Here is a 20,146-nt window from a genome sequence, read left to right on the forward strand (position 1 = left end):
CTATATGAATCATGAAAGTTTAATATTGACTAGACTGTCCCTAGGGGAAAAAAACACAAATGTGTGCAGCTAAAAATAAAAAATGCTTACCATTGAATGTATCTTACCCCTAAATGTGGCCAGTGTGCAACTAAGGGGGGGGGGGGGGGTATCATACCCTTATTTTAATGTATCACATACCTTTATATAGGAAGAGACCTCCCATTCTACCCTAGATTTGGCTTCGTATTGCTTCTATCTCGGATTACCCTGCTTCACCTCACTCATTTTCTGTCTAATTGCTTTTTTTTTTTTTTTTTCTCCATCTTTTCTCTAGTCATGCTTCTACTTTTAACCTACCTGCTTTTATCACCCCTTTTTGTAATCAAGCCCACGCCTTCCCATAATTATATATCTAAATACTTTATTTTCTCTCAAGTCTCCTAACACTTTCTACCCACACAAGTGTACGTCTCCTCCTCTCACACTCCCTCCGGGCTCTCTTACTCCCGTCTCCCTCACCACTGACTTCCAGCTGTTTCCTCTCCTCCCCTGACTACCATCCCCTCCCCCCACAAGACGGTGCTCTCTCCAGTCGGTTCCACACATGCGCTGCCGTTTTTCTCCTCAATGCTCAGTCTCTGCAAACATCTCAATTTGCACTACTGGATGTTTAGAGTAACAATGTGCCCAATGCTAACTTTGACAGCGTGAGGATCTGGTCGTCTCAGTTCTGTCTGAAAAGCAACAGGAAGTTAGGCAGCAGCAGCATATCTCATGGCTGTGGAGAGCATCCCTGGATATAGTTCTAGATTATAAACAACAGTCAGGAGAGCATCACTTTTGCACCACAACGTTTCCAGCAAATCCTTTTTGGAGCGGAGCACAAACTGGAGCGTATCTCAGAGCACAATCTGCAAATAACCATAAGGCAAAAGTGAGTAACTGCTGATTGACAGGCACTGCTACAGGGAGCATATTTATATTGGTCTCCTTGTGTTACATTCACTTAAAGTATTGTAAGGGACGCTGTAATTGTGAGTTTACATTCATAAGTATACATCTCTATGTGGGGGTTGTATTTGTTTATGGCGCAAAAGGTGTATTTGTAAAATGAAAGTATTTATGAAGGCGTATTTCAATTCGTTGTTAGTACTCTTTCTGCATTTGTATTTTACGTCTGTTTTTATCTATTCAATAAATACCTGAGTATCCTTTATTTGTGGTAATTATTTTAATAATCTGATCGTCAAGATACTGTATCTATGGATTTTGTTCTAACAAAAAAACACAGAATTCTGAATTCATTAGGGTCCTTTTCATCAAAACGTTACTATCAAGCTCAGGGTTGTACAACATTAACAAATAAATGCCTCGTTTTTTGTGTGGGTTTTTTTTTTTTTTCTTCGTTTTTTATTTTATTTCACCTGTAGGACCAATGTAGATATTTAACACATGATTTTGTTCTAATCGAGAGACAGATGGGGTCATATTCCAATCAGGCACTATAATAACCATATTGCTTGAATTGGGATGAAGTCTCTGTGAAAGTGTAACAAAATACCGTACTACCATGGGTTAAATATAAACATTACCCTCTTCTGGTGAAGTGGTGGGACAGGGAATGAGCACCGTGCTGCTGTATTTTATTTAACCCCTAGTTTTCAGGTGAATATCCCTCAATTTTGTATTGAGATTATAACTGACGTTTTGTTACAAAAAAGTATATATTTACTTGTTGTTATAGTTTTGGGATAAATGTGAAAAATCCCCTTGAAGTTTAATTGTTGAAAGCTGGTATAGGGATAGGTTCAACAACTGTCTGTGAGGCAAAACAAATAAAATAATAATAATGTCATATATTTGCACAACAAACTGCTTCACCCACCTGACAGCATTTATTAGATTACATTACTTTTAGAAGGCAAATAAAATCTTGGAGAATAATCAGACTTTTTTTTTTTTTTTTTTTTTAATTAAGGGACATAACTGTTTACAGCAGATTTGGGTCTGTAAACATTTGACAGTGTATCTATCTGTTGCAGTCACAGTGCTTGGGAAACACCTTGTTACAAAAATGTTCTGTTGTTTTACAATATATTAACATATTAGTTGAATGTGAAAGTTTTCAGCACAGTCTAGTCAAAATTAAACTTTTATGATTCAGATTGGGCATGCAATTTAAACAAACTTCCAATTTACTTTTATCTTCAAATTTGCTTTGCTCTTGGTATTCTTTGTTGACAGCTAAACCTAGTTTGGCTAATATGCTAATTTCTAAGACATTGAAGGCCGCCTCTTACAGTTAGACAGCGAGAGTTAATGTGTCTCATATAGATAGCATTGTGCTCACTTCTGTGGAGTTACCTAGGAGTCAGCACTGATTAGCTAAAATGCAAGTCTATCAAAAGTTAATAACAGATAAAAAGTATATTAATATAACTGTGTTGGTTATGCAAAACTGGGGAATAGATAATAATTCTGGAGTAGACTGTACCTTTAACACTTTTCAATGGAGAACTTGCGCCTTAATTTGCCTTATTTCAATTTGTTACTGGAGAAGACAGGAATTGCCATTTTCATTTTGTTAGAAACGTATTGTTTGGCAGTTCCTTATCTGATCACCTGTGCTGAGACCAATAAGGGACAGATGGAATCACACAATTTTCAGTGTTAAAATTATGCAAAAGGGAGCAAACTAAATAATAAAAGTATATTACATATCTTGTTTTTCTAGAAATAATAAAAAAACATTTTCTTTAACTAGGACCTCAAGATTCTCTTGAACAAAATATACTTCTGCTACTTTCAACTGCCAGTAAAATTCTTGCTCATGTGAACTGCAGTCCTATTGGCTTTGTATTGTCTTCAAATTTGTCAAAGCTGTCCCAATACGATATCATATGTGACCTTATATACCTCTGCCTAGCATAGTGATGCATTTCTATGTGGAAGGAGGAATCAGGGTACATGGGGGGAGGAACGTGCCCTCGCTGCTTGACTTTATGAGATATAATAATGCCTGGAGGCACAAGGCTGTGTGCTGTGGAGATAAGAAGAGGCTTAATTTAATTTGTGTCTTGGTATAAATATACCCAAGTTACTGGGAAAAGGTATTGGGTCACAGCTTCGCCTTCTATATTTTGTAGCATGTATTTGCACAACTGCTGGTCATTCTGCTGGGCAGCTGAGATCATGCTGCACCCAGGATTACTTCTTCATATTTCCCTTCTACTCGCAGCATGTGATGCTGAAAGCCCTTTGTGTGTGCCTCACAGGTCACCGAACCTTCCCTTGTTATGGGCAACCAAAGGGTTAAATCACATCCCTGGTCCCTGTGTGTTATGCTGCAGTAATAAAGTCTCTTGGTTTCATTCTGTGTACTGGATAATCAAGTGGATACATTTTGGCTCTCTTTTATGTTCCAGACAATTAACACTTTTATTGTTGTGCCATTTGTTTAACATTTATACATCATGTTACAGTGCATTTTTATTGTGAGTTAACTACACAAAACATTGTTTTTTCTTAAACAGGACATGTACATTTATAAAATAACTAGTTTAAGAAATACTCTAAAAAGTTAAAATACTACCATATGGTTAACATCAGAGACCTTATTTACCAAATATTACAAACATACAATTCCAAAATTAGCTTTAGTTTATCTTCCCAAATAAATTAATTAAGGTTCTTTAAAGGGACACAAAACCCTAATTTTTTCTTTCATGATTCAGATAGAGAATACAACTTTCCAATTTACTTCTATTATTTAATTTGCTTCCTTCTCTTGCTATCCTTTGCTTAAAGGGACATTAAACACTAAATACATGCTAGATAGAATGATGCATTCAAAGAAAAGATTAGCTCATGACTAACATGTAGATGTATTTTTTAAAGTTTCCTTAGTTGTTTAAAAAGTGACAAAATAAGTGTAAAGTTTTAGTGTCTATAAAACACTGGGAGCTGCCATGTTGTAACTTGTGTTACCTTCTCTGCTGTGGCCAATTAGGGTCAGTTATAAATAGGTCACTAGAGTGTGCAGCCAATGGTTATGCTGGATTTAACAGTGTTCTGCACTTCCATTTCTAACAGGAACTGAAAAGCTCACAATTTCAGAATGGAATTACAGGCAAAGAGGACAAAATAAATAATGAAAGTATATTGCAGAGTTGTTTTATATATACAGTTTATCATTTTATATTACCATCTCAAAGTGTTTAATGTCCCTTTAAAGGTTTATCTAGGAAAGCTCAGGAGCAGCAAATATCTTAGGTTCCAGTTGCTGACTGGTGGTTATATATATATATTTGTCATTGGCTCACCTATGTGTTCAGTCAGAAACCAGGAGTGCATTGCTGCTCCTTCAACAAAGCATACCAGGAGAATTGAGCAAATTTGATTATAGAAGTAAACTGGAAAGTTGTTTAAAATTGTATGCTCAATCTGAATCATGAAAGGAAAAAAAATGGTTTGGTGTCCCTTTTAACAATGTTGTTGTTTTTTTTTTTTTTAAACAAAAATAAGTTATTGAAAATTAAGATAATTTATTCATTTTTGTTGCTTTCCACCATCGTGCAACATATGCAATATATATACGTAGGGTTAAATATCTTATCATAATTACATTGGACACATTTTAAAACGGTACACAATTCTGATTTTGCCATTGGTTGGACTATAATGATTTTGACAATGTTTGCATTTTACCCCTTTCCATTCTTAGTTAGCATAGAAAAGAAAAAGAAAACACAATATAACCCAATGTAGTATTTTACTTTGGTGCTAGAGTCGAAATTACACAAAGGGGCATGAGACCCCATTTTTATAAAAATGAGATACCCCTTTTTTCATTGAGATATTTCATGCCACTGTGGCTGTAGGAAATTCACATAAAATGGTAATCACATATCTAATGTGTTTACTATATGGGGACATTGATGGTACCTGGGAGGACAATTGGACAGCTTCAGGTCTATGTATTGCAAGACCACTCCAGGTTCTCTATAGTGCAGAGCTTTCCAAACTTTTCATGTCGGTGACACACTTTTTAGACCTACATCATTTCGCGACACAGTAATTCAGTTGTACTAGCAAACAGGAGGTTAAACTAACTTGTTTTAAGAGATACAGACACATACATAAATTATATAACAAAGAAATGTATTTACAAGTCACAGTATGTATGTGCAAGAGTTAAAAAAAAAGTTTAACAACACCAATAGCTACTTACTAGTTTAATGGGATGTATGAGGTTGATGGGATGAACACAGTTTATCAATATTTGGTGGAATATTAGACACTCACATTTTTAAGCTTCCCCTTCCTATCCATATATCAAGAGCAGGAACAGCAATGCACTAGTGGGAGCTAGCTGCAAAAAAAACTCCACTGACTTCTGACTTCAGCTCAGCGTTTAAGCTGCCGTCCTCAGAGCTCAGTGAGTCCTATTGAGTACTGCCCACGCTGCAAACACACTGCTGTCCCACTCACTGACTACACATGCAGTCATGAGCCAATGTGCCGCCAAAGCCACCAATGGGAATAGTTTCAGTTCCCACTGAGCTGAGCCAATAGGTTAAGATGATCTGTGACCCCCTAGGTATTAATCACGTGTCAACCATGTGATATGTGTAGCAGGCAGGCAGAAAGTCAGAAATCAAAAAAAAAAATTTAAAAAAATTGTGCTAAAGCAGGGACACACCTACACACTGCTGCCGACACACTAGTGTGTCCCGACACACAGTTTGGAAAGCACTGCTATAGTGGTTTAACTCCACCAGGGGGTGTTTGTTGTTTTCTTCAGCATTGTCCTCTGGATCACATTTCTGATATGAAATAGATTTAAAGGGACAGTAAACAATTTTAAATTGAAATACTAAAGGAACAGTGTACTGTGATTTCCCCCCTTCCCTTTAACATGTTCCCAATAATCAATTTTACCTGCTGGGGAATATTAATTTGTTCAAAAATAAATTTTTCACCTTTATTTTGTAATTTGAAATAGATGTTTTTGCCTTTTGTATTGCCAGCTATACTGATAATTTCAGAAAAGCTATTTAAACACGACATTTCAGAAGAAATCATGCTTCCAATGAGGTTGGGAGAGAGAGGAAACAAAGGAAAATGAATTGGCATTTAAGTATACATTTTAGAGATAAGATATAAGGACTTTGTGTGTGTATTTATATATGCGTGTGTGTGTGTATATGTATGTATGTATATATATATATATATATATATATATATATATATATATATATATATATATATATATATATATATATATACACACACACACACACATGCACACACACACAGCACACATTCAGAGAAAAAGGTTACAAAACAAGGATTATAAATAAAAAAAATTAACTCTGCCCTCAATACTCCACGTGAACACTTGCTACAATACATGGAGAAGAAAAACATATCACGTATCCCACTAGTAGTCAAATACAACCCTGCTGTGGAAGGGATACGAAAAGTCATAAAATACTTACAGCCACTACTCCTAGAGGATCCCACACTCAAAAAAATCTTTCCAAAACCCCCAATCCTGGCATACAGACAACCACCTAACCTAAAGCAGAAACTGTTACATAGGAAGCTACCCCTTGAGAAAAAGAACACTCAGAATAGAACCAAGTCCTGCTATAAAGCTCTCTGCAAACTGTGTCAACACGTTTGTGAAAGCAGCACAGCAAATCACGATAATAAATCCTATAACATTAAAGGGGCATATTCATGTATATCTGCAAATGTGGTATACATGATACATTGCACTGCATGTGAAGTGGGATGCTATATTGGAGAAACAAGCCAAACACTGCACCTTCGGATGAACTTACACAGACACTCAATCAAAAACCATTGTGAAACAAAATACTGCACCCCTGTTGGTCACCATTTCATCCAACCTGACCACTCCATCCAAAACCTTAAAATCAAAATTCTCAGAGGCAACTTCAAAAACACCATGAAAGAAAAACCTTTGAAATGAAAATGATAATGCACTTCAACTTGTTTCATTCTGGACTAAATGTGGACTCTGGATTCTTAACACATTATCAGAATTTTTTGTAATGTACTTTCATTTAGTCAATTACATTGTATATTCCACATTCTTTATACATAGGTACACAGGTAAGCCTATGTCTACACTTTTGTCTTTATTTAACTTTTGTACTCCCCCTGTATATACAATTTCACATCTTTATAGATATTGATTCAATGTTGATATATAACTTTGTCAGTATATGCTCTATGTATAGCTATATACTTCCCCTGTCTGTTCTCCTACACTGGACACTGTCTGCCTGTTACCTAAGCCCCCTCATTATTTTTACGACACCTCCTCCTCTCCCTGCACTTTCTGTCTTCTTAGCTATTCTGTGTTTTAAGGTATAATGTGTAAATTCCATTGAATTGGTCAGTATTGCTTTAGACTTGATAAAGGAAGGAACTCTTCCGAAAGCTTGTCAGCTTATAAATGTATAGTTAGTCCAATAAAAAAGTATCATTGCTCAATGCAATACTCTTGTTATTTTGATATATATATATATATATATATGTGTGTGTGTGTGTATATGTATATATATAGGGACATTATACACTAGATTTTTCTTTGCATAAATTTTTTATAGATGATCAATTTATATAGCCTATACATTTTTTTTTTTCATTTTTTTTTTGTATAAATTTGCTTATTTTTAAATAACATTGAGCTGATTTTTAGACTCCTAACCAAGCCACAAAGTTTTAGGCGATTTATTAAGTTTTGCTGATTTATACCTACTCCAGCTTGATCCTGTTTGTGTAAACAGTCTTTTCATATGCAGAGGAAGGGGGAGGGGGCGTGTCTGCTTTAGAACCACTTTCAGGGGATGTTTTCAGCAAACTTTTTTTAACAGTGCTAAACTGGGAGCTTCTAAGTACGTTTTAAACGGTTTTATACTGGATTTCTATACCCGTATCTGTGCATATTATTCTTTATAGTAGTCTCTATATTACATGCAGTTAAATGAAAATTGGTGTATACTGTCCCTTTAAGGGATAAACAATGTATTATTGTACATTGCCCCTTTAAATTAATTATGCATAGTAAAACAACTTTGCAATATACTTCCGTTTATTTTGATACCTTTTCATATTTTCTCTAAAAGCAAGTCTAGATTGTCTCCTCCAAATAAGAAGTGGTAGGTGGAGTTTAATCATTGAAAAACAATTGCAGCTAACAATGTGTTAATCGGCTTTAGTAACATTGAGATTCTGGTGATATGTTAATATGTTGTAAGACTGCAGACAGATGTGATTACAAGGTGCTACAATATGCTAATAGCACTGCATGATTTTTATCTACTAGCTTCTAACTTGGGTCTTCAGAGGTAACTAAATGTTTTAACTCTAAAGCAGCTAGATAACGGTGATATAGATGGTTTCTGTGTTTCCTTATTTGACACTGTTCAATTTTTTATGGCCTAGAACTCAAGACTCACTAACATACAACAATCACTACCTACCCAGCAATATTAAATAAGAATATAACAGTTTGCATAGCATATATCTATCCAGAATCACATATTTTAGGTGCTGGGAAAACTGGTTATCCAATGAGCCAAACTATGCCTAGGTAGGGGGGGGGGGGGTGCAAGATGCTACATGGAAGATTCAGCCAGTTTAATTATGGTGGGGAAAGATGTTTGGTGTCAACGGATTGCTAATTTAGTCATGAAAAATATTCTGGCTTACTTTTTTAAGTAGTGGGCATTCTGGAGTGTTGGGCTGTTTCCCTAGGGCCAATATCTCAAATTCAATATGCAAACCAGATCAGTCTGAGATACTGTAAACTGGGCAGTATCCAACTAGCCCCTGGGGTGGGTCATGTGACCTGGGCTGGTTATAAAGTAGTGTTTGCGTGTAACCTAATGGAGAATTCCACTTTACAGCAAAAGGGAACCCCAGAAGGATTTGGGAATTAAGAGTCACAATTTTACTGTGTAAGTTTAGGTTTTCTGTGTATAATTCTTTTTATTTTTTATAATGTATACAATTGTGTGTGTCTATTGTTTAATGTTTATATACCATCTAATTTCATGTAGTTTTTAAATTTTTTTTTTTTTTTTTTTAATGCACTGTGAACCTTGCCTAAGTCAGTATCACCGACCAATGGCGTGTAAAGTAAACTCCTATTGGCGATGCGGCTATGTCGGGAGCTGGAAATATTCCGACAAGCTTGCTGGACATAGCAGCGGATTTTTTTGAATATTTTGCCGCCTTGTAGCACTTTCAATCATCCGGGCCTATGTTTGGAGACCAAACATGTTCTCTTTTTCACAGGAGTATCACTTAGTGACCCAATTATTATTAATTCAGTCCATGGTGATTTCTATCCTTCAGGGTATTGGTGATCTTAGAATTTATGCTTCAACACCTGTGGAGCTGGTTATCTTCCCCCTCCCCCGTTGAGATTAGACCCTCTGTTGTATGCGCCAAAGGGCAACTTAAAGTCCTTTTGGGTGGTGGTTTTCCTTTCAGAAGTTATCTTTTCTTAAATAGGTCAGAGCACCATATTCCTTCTTCTGCTTTATAAGACTGGGACCTCAATCATCTTAGTATGTTTTTAGAATCTTCAGACCTTCGCTCTGATTTCTTTGTTTTCCACTAGAAATTATTTAATCATTATACATGTTCTGGTCTGTGTTTAAGGCTGGCCAGACTTGAAAACTATTTGAAGAAACATGAAACCCCTTTTTTTTTTTTCTTTCTTCCTTTCGAAAGCTTGTAACTTTAAACAACATTCAAATTTACTTATATTATCAAATTTGCTTAATTCTCTTGGTATCCTCTGTTGAAAAGCATACCTAGGTAGGTTCAAGAGCTGATTGGCAGAAGCACATATATGCCTCTTGTCATTGGCTCATCTGTGTTCAGCTAGCTCCCAGTAGTGCATTGCTGCTCCTTTAACAAAGAATACCAGTAGAATTAAGCATATTTGATAATAGAAGGTAATTGGTAAGTTGAATAAAATTGCATGTTCAATCTGAGCCATGAAAAAAAGTTTTGGTTTTGTCAGAAGCTTTATCTGCCCAGCTGTGACAGTGAGGAGAGTGTGGGCATAAATGGGTTAAAGGGACAGTATACACTAATTTTCATATAACTGCATGTAATAGACACTACTATAAAGAATAAGATGCACAGATACTGATATAAAAATCCAGTATAAAACTGTTTAAAAACTTACTTAGAAGCTTTCAGTTTAGCTATGTTGAAAAGGTAGCTAGAAAGCCCACTGCAAGTGGGAAATAAGACACTCCCCCCTCCCCCTTCTTTTGCATATGAAAAGACCCTTTACACAAATAGGAGCAAGCTGGAGTAGGTATCTGACGGTATTCTCCTAAAACTTTGGGGCTTGGTTAGGAGTCTGAAAATCAGAGCAATGTTATTTAAAAATAAGCACAACTATACATTTTTTAAAAGAAAAAACTTTATGGGCTATATAAATAGATAATCTGCAAAACATTTATGCAAATAAAAAATGAGTGTATACTTTCTACAAGGCTTAAAGGGACACAAAATTAACAAGGGTGTCTTGGGGAACCCCAATTAAACTCTAGTAATACTCAAAAAAAAACAAAAACAAAAAAAAACAGTACAGAAACCCCCCCAAAAAACAGCTGCAAATTTACCAATAACCCTCAACAAATAATTCACAATTAGAGCCCAAAGACAGAATTAGATTATTCATATTTTAATGACAAAAGACAAAGATTACACAGTGCCAAGTTACACAAAACAACAGACATATAAAAAACAAAACGGATGCAAAATACAGTACTTGAAAGTAAAATGGGACTTGAAACACACACAGAACCTACACTTAGGCAAATCCTTGCTTAGCTTAGGCTTGTGGGAACTCCTTGTTAAGTCCTTGATGTTGTTAAAAAACAAGCAAAAAACCCAGATAGTTCTGCTGAATCTAGACTTCATTCAAATATATCCCTAAAACTTTTTTCTTTGTGTAGCAAAAACCAGCCCCCACATGTATGTATGTATGTATGTATTGGGTACTTGTAAATGGATCACATGACCTGTTTACAACACCTTAAAGGGATAGTATACTGTAAAATTGTTTTTCGCTTAATGTATTTGTCATGATACAGTCATGAGGAGTAGTTAATACATGGAATAGCCACCCAGCAGAGGTGGTAGTGTGTCTCAGCATTCCCATGGTTAACCTGAACTGTCCTTTCTTTTTGTAGATATGTGTTTGCTAAGGAATGCACTGATCTAAATACCACCTCCCTCCCCCTTCTCTTGCTATCATGGTGTGCCTTGCAAAAAATGTTTTAGATAGTCATAAATGTACACAAGGGCGGTGGGTTTAACAAGACAAAGGGAGACTGAGATATAATTGAATGTAACAGAACTTGCCTGGGACAGAAGAAGTAACACCTGAAGGAGGTTCTCCACAGACCTATTGAAAGCTTGGTAATACGTATAGGTATTGTGTTTTATTTTATGTCCCATTTTATTTGAAAGAACTGTATCTTTGCATTTATTCTGGTTATTTTTTGTATGTCTTATGTTCTGATAATTTGGCACTGTGTAACCTGTATTTGTCTTGTTATTAAACATATAATAATACAATTCTGTCTTTGGTCTCTAATATCTGAATTCACACTCTGTAGAGACAAGGTTAAAGGCACGTTACCTAATTGTTAGTTGTGTGAGTTATTGGGTTTCTTCTGTTAAGTGTGATCAGTCCACGGGTCATCATTACTTGTGGGATATTAACTGCTCCCCTACAGGAAGTGCAAGAGGATTCACCCAGCAGAGTTGCTATATAGCTCCTCCCCTCTACGTCACCTCCAGTCATTCTCTTGCACCCAACGACTAGATAGGATGTGTGAGAGGACTATGGTGATATATTTAGTTTTTATATCTTCAATCAAAAGTTTGTTATTTTATAATAGCACCGGAGTGTGTTATTCCTTCTCTGGTAGAATTTGAAGAAGAATCTACCTGAGTTTTTCTATGATTTTAGCCGGAGTAGTTAAGATCATATTGCTGTTTCTCGGCCATCTGAGGAGAGGTAACTTCAGATCAGGGGACAGCAGGCAGATTAATCTGCAAAGAGGTATGTAGCAGTTTATTATTTTCTGACATGGAATTGATGAGAAAATCCTGCCATACCGTTATAATGTAAACTCAGCCTTAAATGCAGTAGATGTAGCTGATATCAGGCTGTCATGTATGTATATTTTACACTTCATTTTTCTGGGAAATGGTACTTCTCTGGCTTTTAAACTGTATACATAGACTTAACCTATTTTGCAGGGACTTGCAATAGGTTTTAAATGACAATTAATTATTGAGGTAAAACGTTTTTTTGCTGGCATGTAAAAACGTTTTTTTCTCTGAGGTACTGGGTGAAAAAATGTTTTGGGCACTTTTTTTCCACTTGGCAATAGTTTTGATTTAAATTAGAGCAGTTCACTGATCTCTCTCACTGTTATGTGTGTGGGGGAGGGGCCATTTTGGTGCTTTCACTATGCATCAGAAAAACTCAGTCAGAGGTTCATTTTCTTCCTGCATGATCCGGTTCATCTCTACAGAGTTCAGGGATCTCAAGAGTCTTTTTTGAGGGAAGTAATCATACAGCAGAGCTGTGCTGATTGTATTGACTGTGATATAAAAAACGTTTATTTGTGTATTTTTTTCTGCTGCCTGGGTTAGTTATCATTTGCTGAGGGGAACAATCCTTTGCTAAAACTGTATATTCTGACAAAGATTGATGCTATAACTTAATTATTTTATCTGTTATAATATTTTCTGTGCTTCTTAAAGGCACAGTTCGTTTTCATATTATTTGTAAACTACTTTGAAAAGTATTTCCAAGTTGCTGTTTATTTGCTAGTGTGTTAAACATGTCTGATTCAGAGGAATATCTCTGTGCTATATGTGTTAATGCCAAAGTGGAGCCCAATAGAAATTTATGTACTAAATGTATTGATGCTACTTTAAAAAATAGTCAATCTGTACAAATTGAACATATTTCACCAAACAACGAGGGGAGAGTTATGCCGACTAACTCGCCTCACGTGTCAGTACCTGCATCTCCCGCTCAGGAGGTGCGTGATATTGTAGCGCCGAGTGCATCTGGGCGGCCATTACAAATCACATTACAAGATATGGCTACTGTTATGACTGAAGTTTTGGCTAAACTACCAGAACTAAGAGGTAAACGTGATCACTCTGGGATGAGAACAGAGTGCGCTGATAATGCAAGGGCCATGTCTGATACTGCGTCACAGTTTGCAGAACATGAAGACGGAGAGCTTCATTCTGTGGGTGACGGTTCTGATCCAAATAAACTGGACTCAGACATTTCAAATTTTAAATTTAAGCTTGAGAACCTCCGTGTGTTACTAGGGGAGGTATTAGCGGCTCTGAATGATTGTAACACAGTTGCAATCCCAGAAAAAATGTGTAGGTTGGATAAATATTTTGCGGTACCGACGAGTACTGACGTTTTTCCTATACCTAAGAGACTTACTGACATTGTTACTAAGGAGTGGGATAGACCCGGTGTGCCTTTCTCACCCCCTCCTATATTCAGAAAAATGTTTCCAATAGACGCCGCCACACGGGACTTATGGCAAATGGTCCCTAAGGTGGAGGGAGCAGTTTCTACTTTAGCTAAGCGTACCACTATCCCAGTGGAGGATAGCTGTGCTTTTTCAGATCCAATGGATAAAAAATTAGAGGGTTACCTTAAGAAAATGTTTGTTCAACAAGGGTTTATATTGCAACCTCTTGCATGTATTGCGCCTGTCACGGCTGCAGCAGCATTTTGGTTTGAGTCTCTGGAAGAGACACTTCAATCATCCACACTAGATGACATCACACACAAACTTAAATTCCTTAAGTTAGCTAATTCATTTATTTCAGATGCCGTAGTACATTTAACTAAACTTGCGGCTAAAAATTCAGGATTCGCCATTCAGGCACGCAGAGCTCTGTGGCTAAAATCCTGGTCAGCTGATGTTACGTCTAAATCTAAATTGCTTAATATTCCTTTCAAAGGGCAGACCTTATTCGGGCCCGGCTTGAAAGAGATTATTGATGACATTACAGGAGGTAAAGGTCATGCCCTGCCTCAGGACAAGGCCAAAGCCAAGGCTAGACAGTCCAATTTTCGTTCCTTTCGTAATTTCAAAGCAGGAGCAGCATCAACTTCCTCTGCACCAAAACAGGAAGGAGCTGTTGCTCGCTACAGACAAGGCTGGAAACCTAACCAGTCCTGGAACAGGGGCAAACAGGCCAGAAAACCTGCTGCTGCCCCTAAGACAGCATGAATTGAGGGCCCCCGATCCGGGACCGGATCTAGTGGGGGGCAGACTTTCCCTCTTCGCCCAGGCTTGGGCAAGAGATGTTCAGGATCCCTGGGCGTTAGAGATCATATCTCAGGGATACCTTCTGGACTTCAAATCCTCTCCCCCAAGAGGGAGATTTCATCTGTCAAGGTTGTCAACAAACCTAACAAAGAAGGAAGCGTTTCTACGCTGCGTACAAGATCTTTTATTAATGGGAGTGATCCATCCAGTTCCGCGGTTGGAACAAGGACAAGGGTTTTACTCAAATCTGTTTGTAGTTCCCAAAAAAGAGGGAACCTTCAGGCCAATCTTGGATTTAAAGATCCTAAACAAATTCCTAAGAGTTCCATCGTTCAAGATGGAAACTATTCGAACAATTTTGCCCATGATCTAAGAGGGTCAGTACTTGACCACAGTGGATTTAAAGGATGCTTACCTTCACATACCGATTCACAGAAGTCATTACCGGTATCTAAGGTTTGCCTTTTTAGACAGGCATTACCAGTTTGTAGCTCTTCCATTCGGACTGGCTACGGCTCCAAGAATCTTCACAAAGGTTCTGGGCACTCTTCTGGCGGTACTAAGACCGCGAGGAATTTCAGTAGCTCCGTACTTAGACGACATACTGATACAAGCTTCAAGCTTTCAAACTGCCAAATCTCATACAGAGATAGTACTGGCATTTCTAAGGTCGCATGGATGGAAAGTGAACGAAGAGAAAAGTTCTCTCTTTCCACTCACAAGAGTTCCCTTCCTGGGGACTCTGATAGATTCTGTAGAAATGAAGATTTACCTGACAGAGGACAGGTTAACAAAACTTCAAAGTGCATGCCGTGTCCTTCATTCCATTCAAGAGACCAGAAATTCTCTTCTATGGTGGCTTTATCGGCCACATCTGTCCAGGGGAATGCCATTCAGCAGGCCAGACTGGTCAATTGTAACAACAGACGCCAGCCTACTAGGTTGGGGCGCTGTCTGGAATTCTCTGAAGGCTCAGGGACTATGGAATCAGGAGGAGAGTCTTCTTCCAATAAACATTCTGGAATTGAGAGCAGTCCTCAATGCTCTTCTGGCTTGGCCCCAGTTAGCAACTCGGGGGTTCATCAGGTTCCAGTCGGACAACATCACGACTGTAGCTTATATCAACCATCAGGGAGGGACAAGAAGCTCCCTAGCAATGATGGAAGTATCAAAGATAATTCGCTGGGCAGAGTCTCACTCTTGCCACCTGTCTGCAATCCACATCCCGGGAGTGGAGAACTGGGAGGCGGATTTCTTAAGTCGTCAGACTTTTCATCCGGGGGAGTGGGAACTTCATCCAGAGGTCTTTGCCCAAATACTTCGACGTTGGGGCAAACCAGAGATAGATCTCATGGCGTCTCGACAGAACGCCAAGCTTCCGCGCTACGGGTCCAGATCCAGGGATCCGGGAGCGGTCCTGATAGATGCCTTGACAGCACCATGGACCTTCAGGATGGCTCATGTGTTTCCACCTTTCCCGATGCTTCCTCGATTGATTGCCAGAATCAAACAGGAGAAAGCATCAGTGATTCTAATAGCGCCTGCATGGCCACGCAGGACTTGGTATACAGATCTGGTGGACATGTCATTCTGTCCACCTTGGTCGTTACCTCTGAAACAGGACCTTCTGATTCAGGGTCCTTTCAAACATCAAAATCTAACTTCTCTGAAGCTGACTGCTTGGAAATTGAACGCTTGATCTTATCAAAGCGTGGTTTTTCTGAGTCAGTTATTGATACCTTAATACAGGCTAGGAAGCCTGTTACCAGAAAGATTTACCATAAAATATGGCGTAAATACCTATATTGGTGCGAATCCAAAGGTTACTCTTGGAGTAAGGTTAGGATTCCTAGGATATTGTCTTTTCTACAAGAAGGTTTAGAAAAGGGGTTATCCGCTAGTTCCTTAAAGGGACAGATCTCAGCTCTGTCCATTCTGTTACACAAGCGTCTGTCAGAAGTTCCAGACGTTCAGGCTTTTTGTCAGGCTTTGGCCAGGATTAAACCTGTGTTTAAAGCTGTGGCTCCACCATGGAGTTTAAACCTTGTTCTTAACGTTTTACAGGGTGTTCCGTTTGAACCCCTTCATTCCATTGATATAAAGTTGTTATCTTGGAAAGTTCTATTTTTAATGGCTATTTCCTCGGCTCGAAGAGTCTCTGAGTTATCAGCCTTACATTGTGATTCTCCTTATTTGATTTTTCACTCGGATAAGGTAGTTCTGCGTACTAAGCCTGGGTTCTTACCTAAGGTAGTCACTAACAGGAATATCAATCAGGAGATTGTTGTTCCATCCTTGTGCCCAAATCCTTCTTCGAGGAAGGAACGTCTTTTGCACAATCTGGATGTAGTTCGTGCCCTTAAATTTTATTTACAGGCAACTAAAGATTTTCGACAAACGTCTTCCCTGTTTGTCGTTTACTCTGGTCAGAGGAGAGGTCAAAAAGCTTCTGCTACCTCTCTCTCTTTTTGGCTTCGTAGCATAATTCGTTTAGCTTATGAGACTGCTGGACAGCAGCCTCCTGAAAGAATTACAGCTCATTCCACTAGAGCTGTGGCTTCCACTTGGGCCTTTAAGAATGAGGCCTCTGTTGAACAGATTTGCAAGGCTGCAACTTGGTCTTCGCTTCATACTTTTTCCAAATTTTACAAATTTGACACTTTTGCTTCCTCGGAGGCTATTTTTGGGAGAAAGGTTCTTCAGGCAGTGGTTCCTTCTGTATAAAGAGCCTGCCTATCCCTCCCGTCATCCGTGTACTTTTGCTTTGGTATTGGTATCCCACAAGTAATGATGACCCGTGGACTGATCACACTTAACAGAAGAAAACATAATTTATGCTTACCTGATAAATTCCTTTCTTCTGTAGTGTGATCAGTCCACGGCCCGCCCTGTTTTTTAAGGCAGGTAAATATTTTTTAAATTATACTCCAGTCACCACTACACCCTTGGCTTCTCCTTTCTCGTTGGTCCTTGGTCGAATGACTGGAGGTGACGTAGAGGGGAGGAGCTATATAGCAACTCTGCTGGGTGAATCCTCTTGCACTTCCTGTAGGGGAGCAGTTAATATCCCACAAGTAATGATGACCCGTGGACTGATCACACTACAGAAGAAAGGAATTTATCAGGTAAGCATAAATTATGTTTTTTCAAAACTCTTGGTGGCAGCATTAATTTGGTGTCCCTTTAGGTCCTTTGTAGAGGTAAAGGTTTAAGGGAACCAGTGGCTGAGTGCTATTAACCCCTTCATGCCCACACTCTCCCCATAGTGACGGCTGGGTGGATAGGCGTAGTCCTCACAGTATTGCCAATGACTTGTTATACCAGCTGCAGAGTATAGAATGTATGACAAATTGCATTTTCAGGTTTATTTGTGGATATAAAAATGCTTGTTTTGTGCTTTGAAACCACAGCCTATTAAAATGGGTTGAGCCTGCAGGTAAAATGAGATCTCATTATGTTATCACCTTATCTTATATCTGTTTGTAAACCAAAGCCCAATACTTAGAGAGAACAATGGAAAATTATAATTTTATTAGTTATCTCTTCTACACCCCAACGGGAGTGTAATTTCTTCTGCTGGCTGTGTTTACACAGCTTGTCAGTAGCCTGGACTTTTAAGTCCAGAAACTTTCAGTATATGTGGGGATAGCACAGGCTAAAGCAGTTATTTCAATTGCCGAAATAAGGTTAAAGGAGCTACTTGTAAACAATTTAATACACTCCAGCAGGAAAATGGATCACTGGGAGCAAATTAAAGGGGAGAAAATGTTTGGGTAAACTGTCCTTTTTAAGATCACTGAGTTTGGGTCCTTTCTTTGACCTAGAGATTGAATTCTTTTAGGCCATATTCTTTATCTTAGGGCCACCAAAAGCAAATGTTGAGCTCCATGCACAGCAGTGATCCTTTTAATCAAAGTGGTCTAGAGACAGATTGCTACACCGAAAGAAAAATACAGGTAAACCCTGGCAATGCTGGGATATCGCACTTCCTCTGCTGAATTACTATCCGCTAAACCTCATGAGTGTATCAGGACAGGTTTAAGATCCCTTTAAGGAAAATCTTGTGAGTTTAGGAAACTGAAGCAGGTCAGGGTCTCTCAATCAGTAATAGTCAGATTAGCAAGATTTTGTTCCTGTTCATTTAGGTATGTGATTTCATTAAAGTGAAGGTAAACTTTGATGAATGAAAGGTCGGTTTTTAAAAATACTTTTAAAAAGAGGGGCACTTTCATTCATCAAAGTTTACAAAGCAGCCGTTTTGTTTATAAACTTACCTTTGTTTTTTCACAGCCAGAGCAGCTTCCCTCGCCCGGAGATCCTCTCTTCACACGTCAGCAATAACTAATCCGGCTTCCTCCAATCACGGCTTTCCCCCAGGGGAATCTTTGCCTGAGGCCATGCCGTGATTGGAGGAAGCTGGATTAGTCATTGCTGACATGTGAAGAGAGGATCTCCGGGGCAGGGGAAGCTGCTCTGGCTGTGAAGAGAAGAAAGGTAAGTTTATAAACAAAACGGCTGTTTACATTTAAATTAAATGCATATTAAAACAAGGGGTCATAGAAACGGTGGTGAATTTGTGGAATAAGTTTAAATGAATTCAGAAATGCCTGGGGCACATAAGACTATCCTAAGAAGTAACATGTAATATGGGTAGACTTGATGGGTCTTTTGGCTCTTATTTACAGTCAAATTCTATATTTATGTGTTTACTATCCCGTTAAGATAACTAAACACCAAATTTTTTATTGTTTAAAAAGATAGATAATCCCTTTATTTACCATTCCCCAGTTTTGCATAATCAACACTGTTAGAGAAACATACTTTTTACCTCTGTAATTACCTTGTATCTAACCCTCTGCATAATGCCCCCTAATCTCAGATCTTTTGACAGACTTGCATTTCAGGCAATTAGTGCTGACTCTTAAATAACTCCACATGCATGAGTACAATGTTCTTTATATGGCACACATGAACTAACGTCCTCTAGCAGGTAAAAATGGACAAATGCATTCAGATAAGAGGCGGCCTTCAAGGGCTTAGAAATTAGCTTATCAGCCTACCTAGGTTAGCTTTCAACTAAGAATACCAAGAGAACAAAGCAAATTTGATGATAAAGTAAATTGGGAAGTTGTTTAAAATTACATGCCCTATCATGAAAGTTTGATTTGGACGTTGCTGTCCCTGTAAGGAGAATGGGGCACTTGTGCAAAGAGATCAGCACTGGAATGCAGTGAAAGCTAAATTTTAATATGGTGGCACCCATGATTAGAGGGAGGCGAGGATTAACCTCATTACTATGTTTATAAAATGTATTTAGTCTTTAATACCTCTTTTTAAGAAACCAATGGGGCAATGATCCCCCATATGCAATGTTTTTGAAGAGATTGATTCTTTCTTTGCTTTTTGGAGGCTGGAGTTCCCTGAATTACGTTGCCAGGAATCTTTCTCCTTTGAGGATACTTTATCCAGATAACTAATCTCTTTATGATGCTTTTGTTTGATGTAATATATATATCAGTAAAAACTAAGGCCTAGATATAGAGTTTGGCGTTAGCCGTCCAAAAGTAGCGTTAAGGGGTCCTAACGCTGCTTTTTACCGCCCGCTGGTATTTAGAGTCAGCCAGGAAAGGGTCTACCGTTCACTTTCTTTCCGCGACTCCAGGCTACTACAGATCCCCTTACGTCAATTGCGTATCCTATCTGTTCAATGGGATTTGCCTAACGCTGGTATTTGGAGTCTTGGAACAAGTGAGCGGTAGAGCCTCTAC

At 38.3% G+C, this 20,146-nt stretch overlaps 1 protein-coding gene across 2 annotated transcripts in view; it reads left to right on the forward strand.

Annotated features, from left to right (window-relative positions):
- The first annotated feature begins 563 nt into the window (after positions 1 to 563).
- Positions 564 to 20,146, forward strand: part of C6H15orf39 (chromosome 6 C15orf39 homolog) — a 168,054-nt gene continuing 148,471 nt past the window's right edge. For both annotated transcript variants that reach the window (XM_053717393.1, XM_053717392.1), the window contains exon 1: positions 564 to 916. The gene's annotated coding sequence lies outside the window, so the exon portion shown is untranslated. The remainder of the gene's footprint in view (positions 917 to 20,146) is intronic.

Source organism: Bombina bombina, chromosome 6 (assembly GCF_027579735.1).
Source record: "Bombina bombina isolate aBomBom1 chromosome 6, aBomBom1.pri, whole genome shotgun sequence".
In the NCBI taxonomy this organism is placed as follows: Eukaryota; Metazoa; Chordata; class Amphibia; order Anura; family Bombinatoridae; genus Bombina; species Bombina bombina.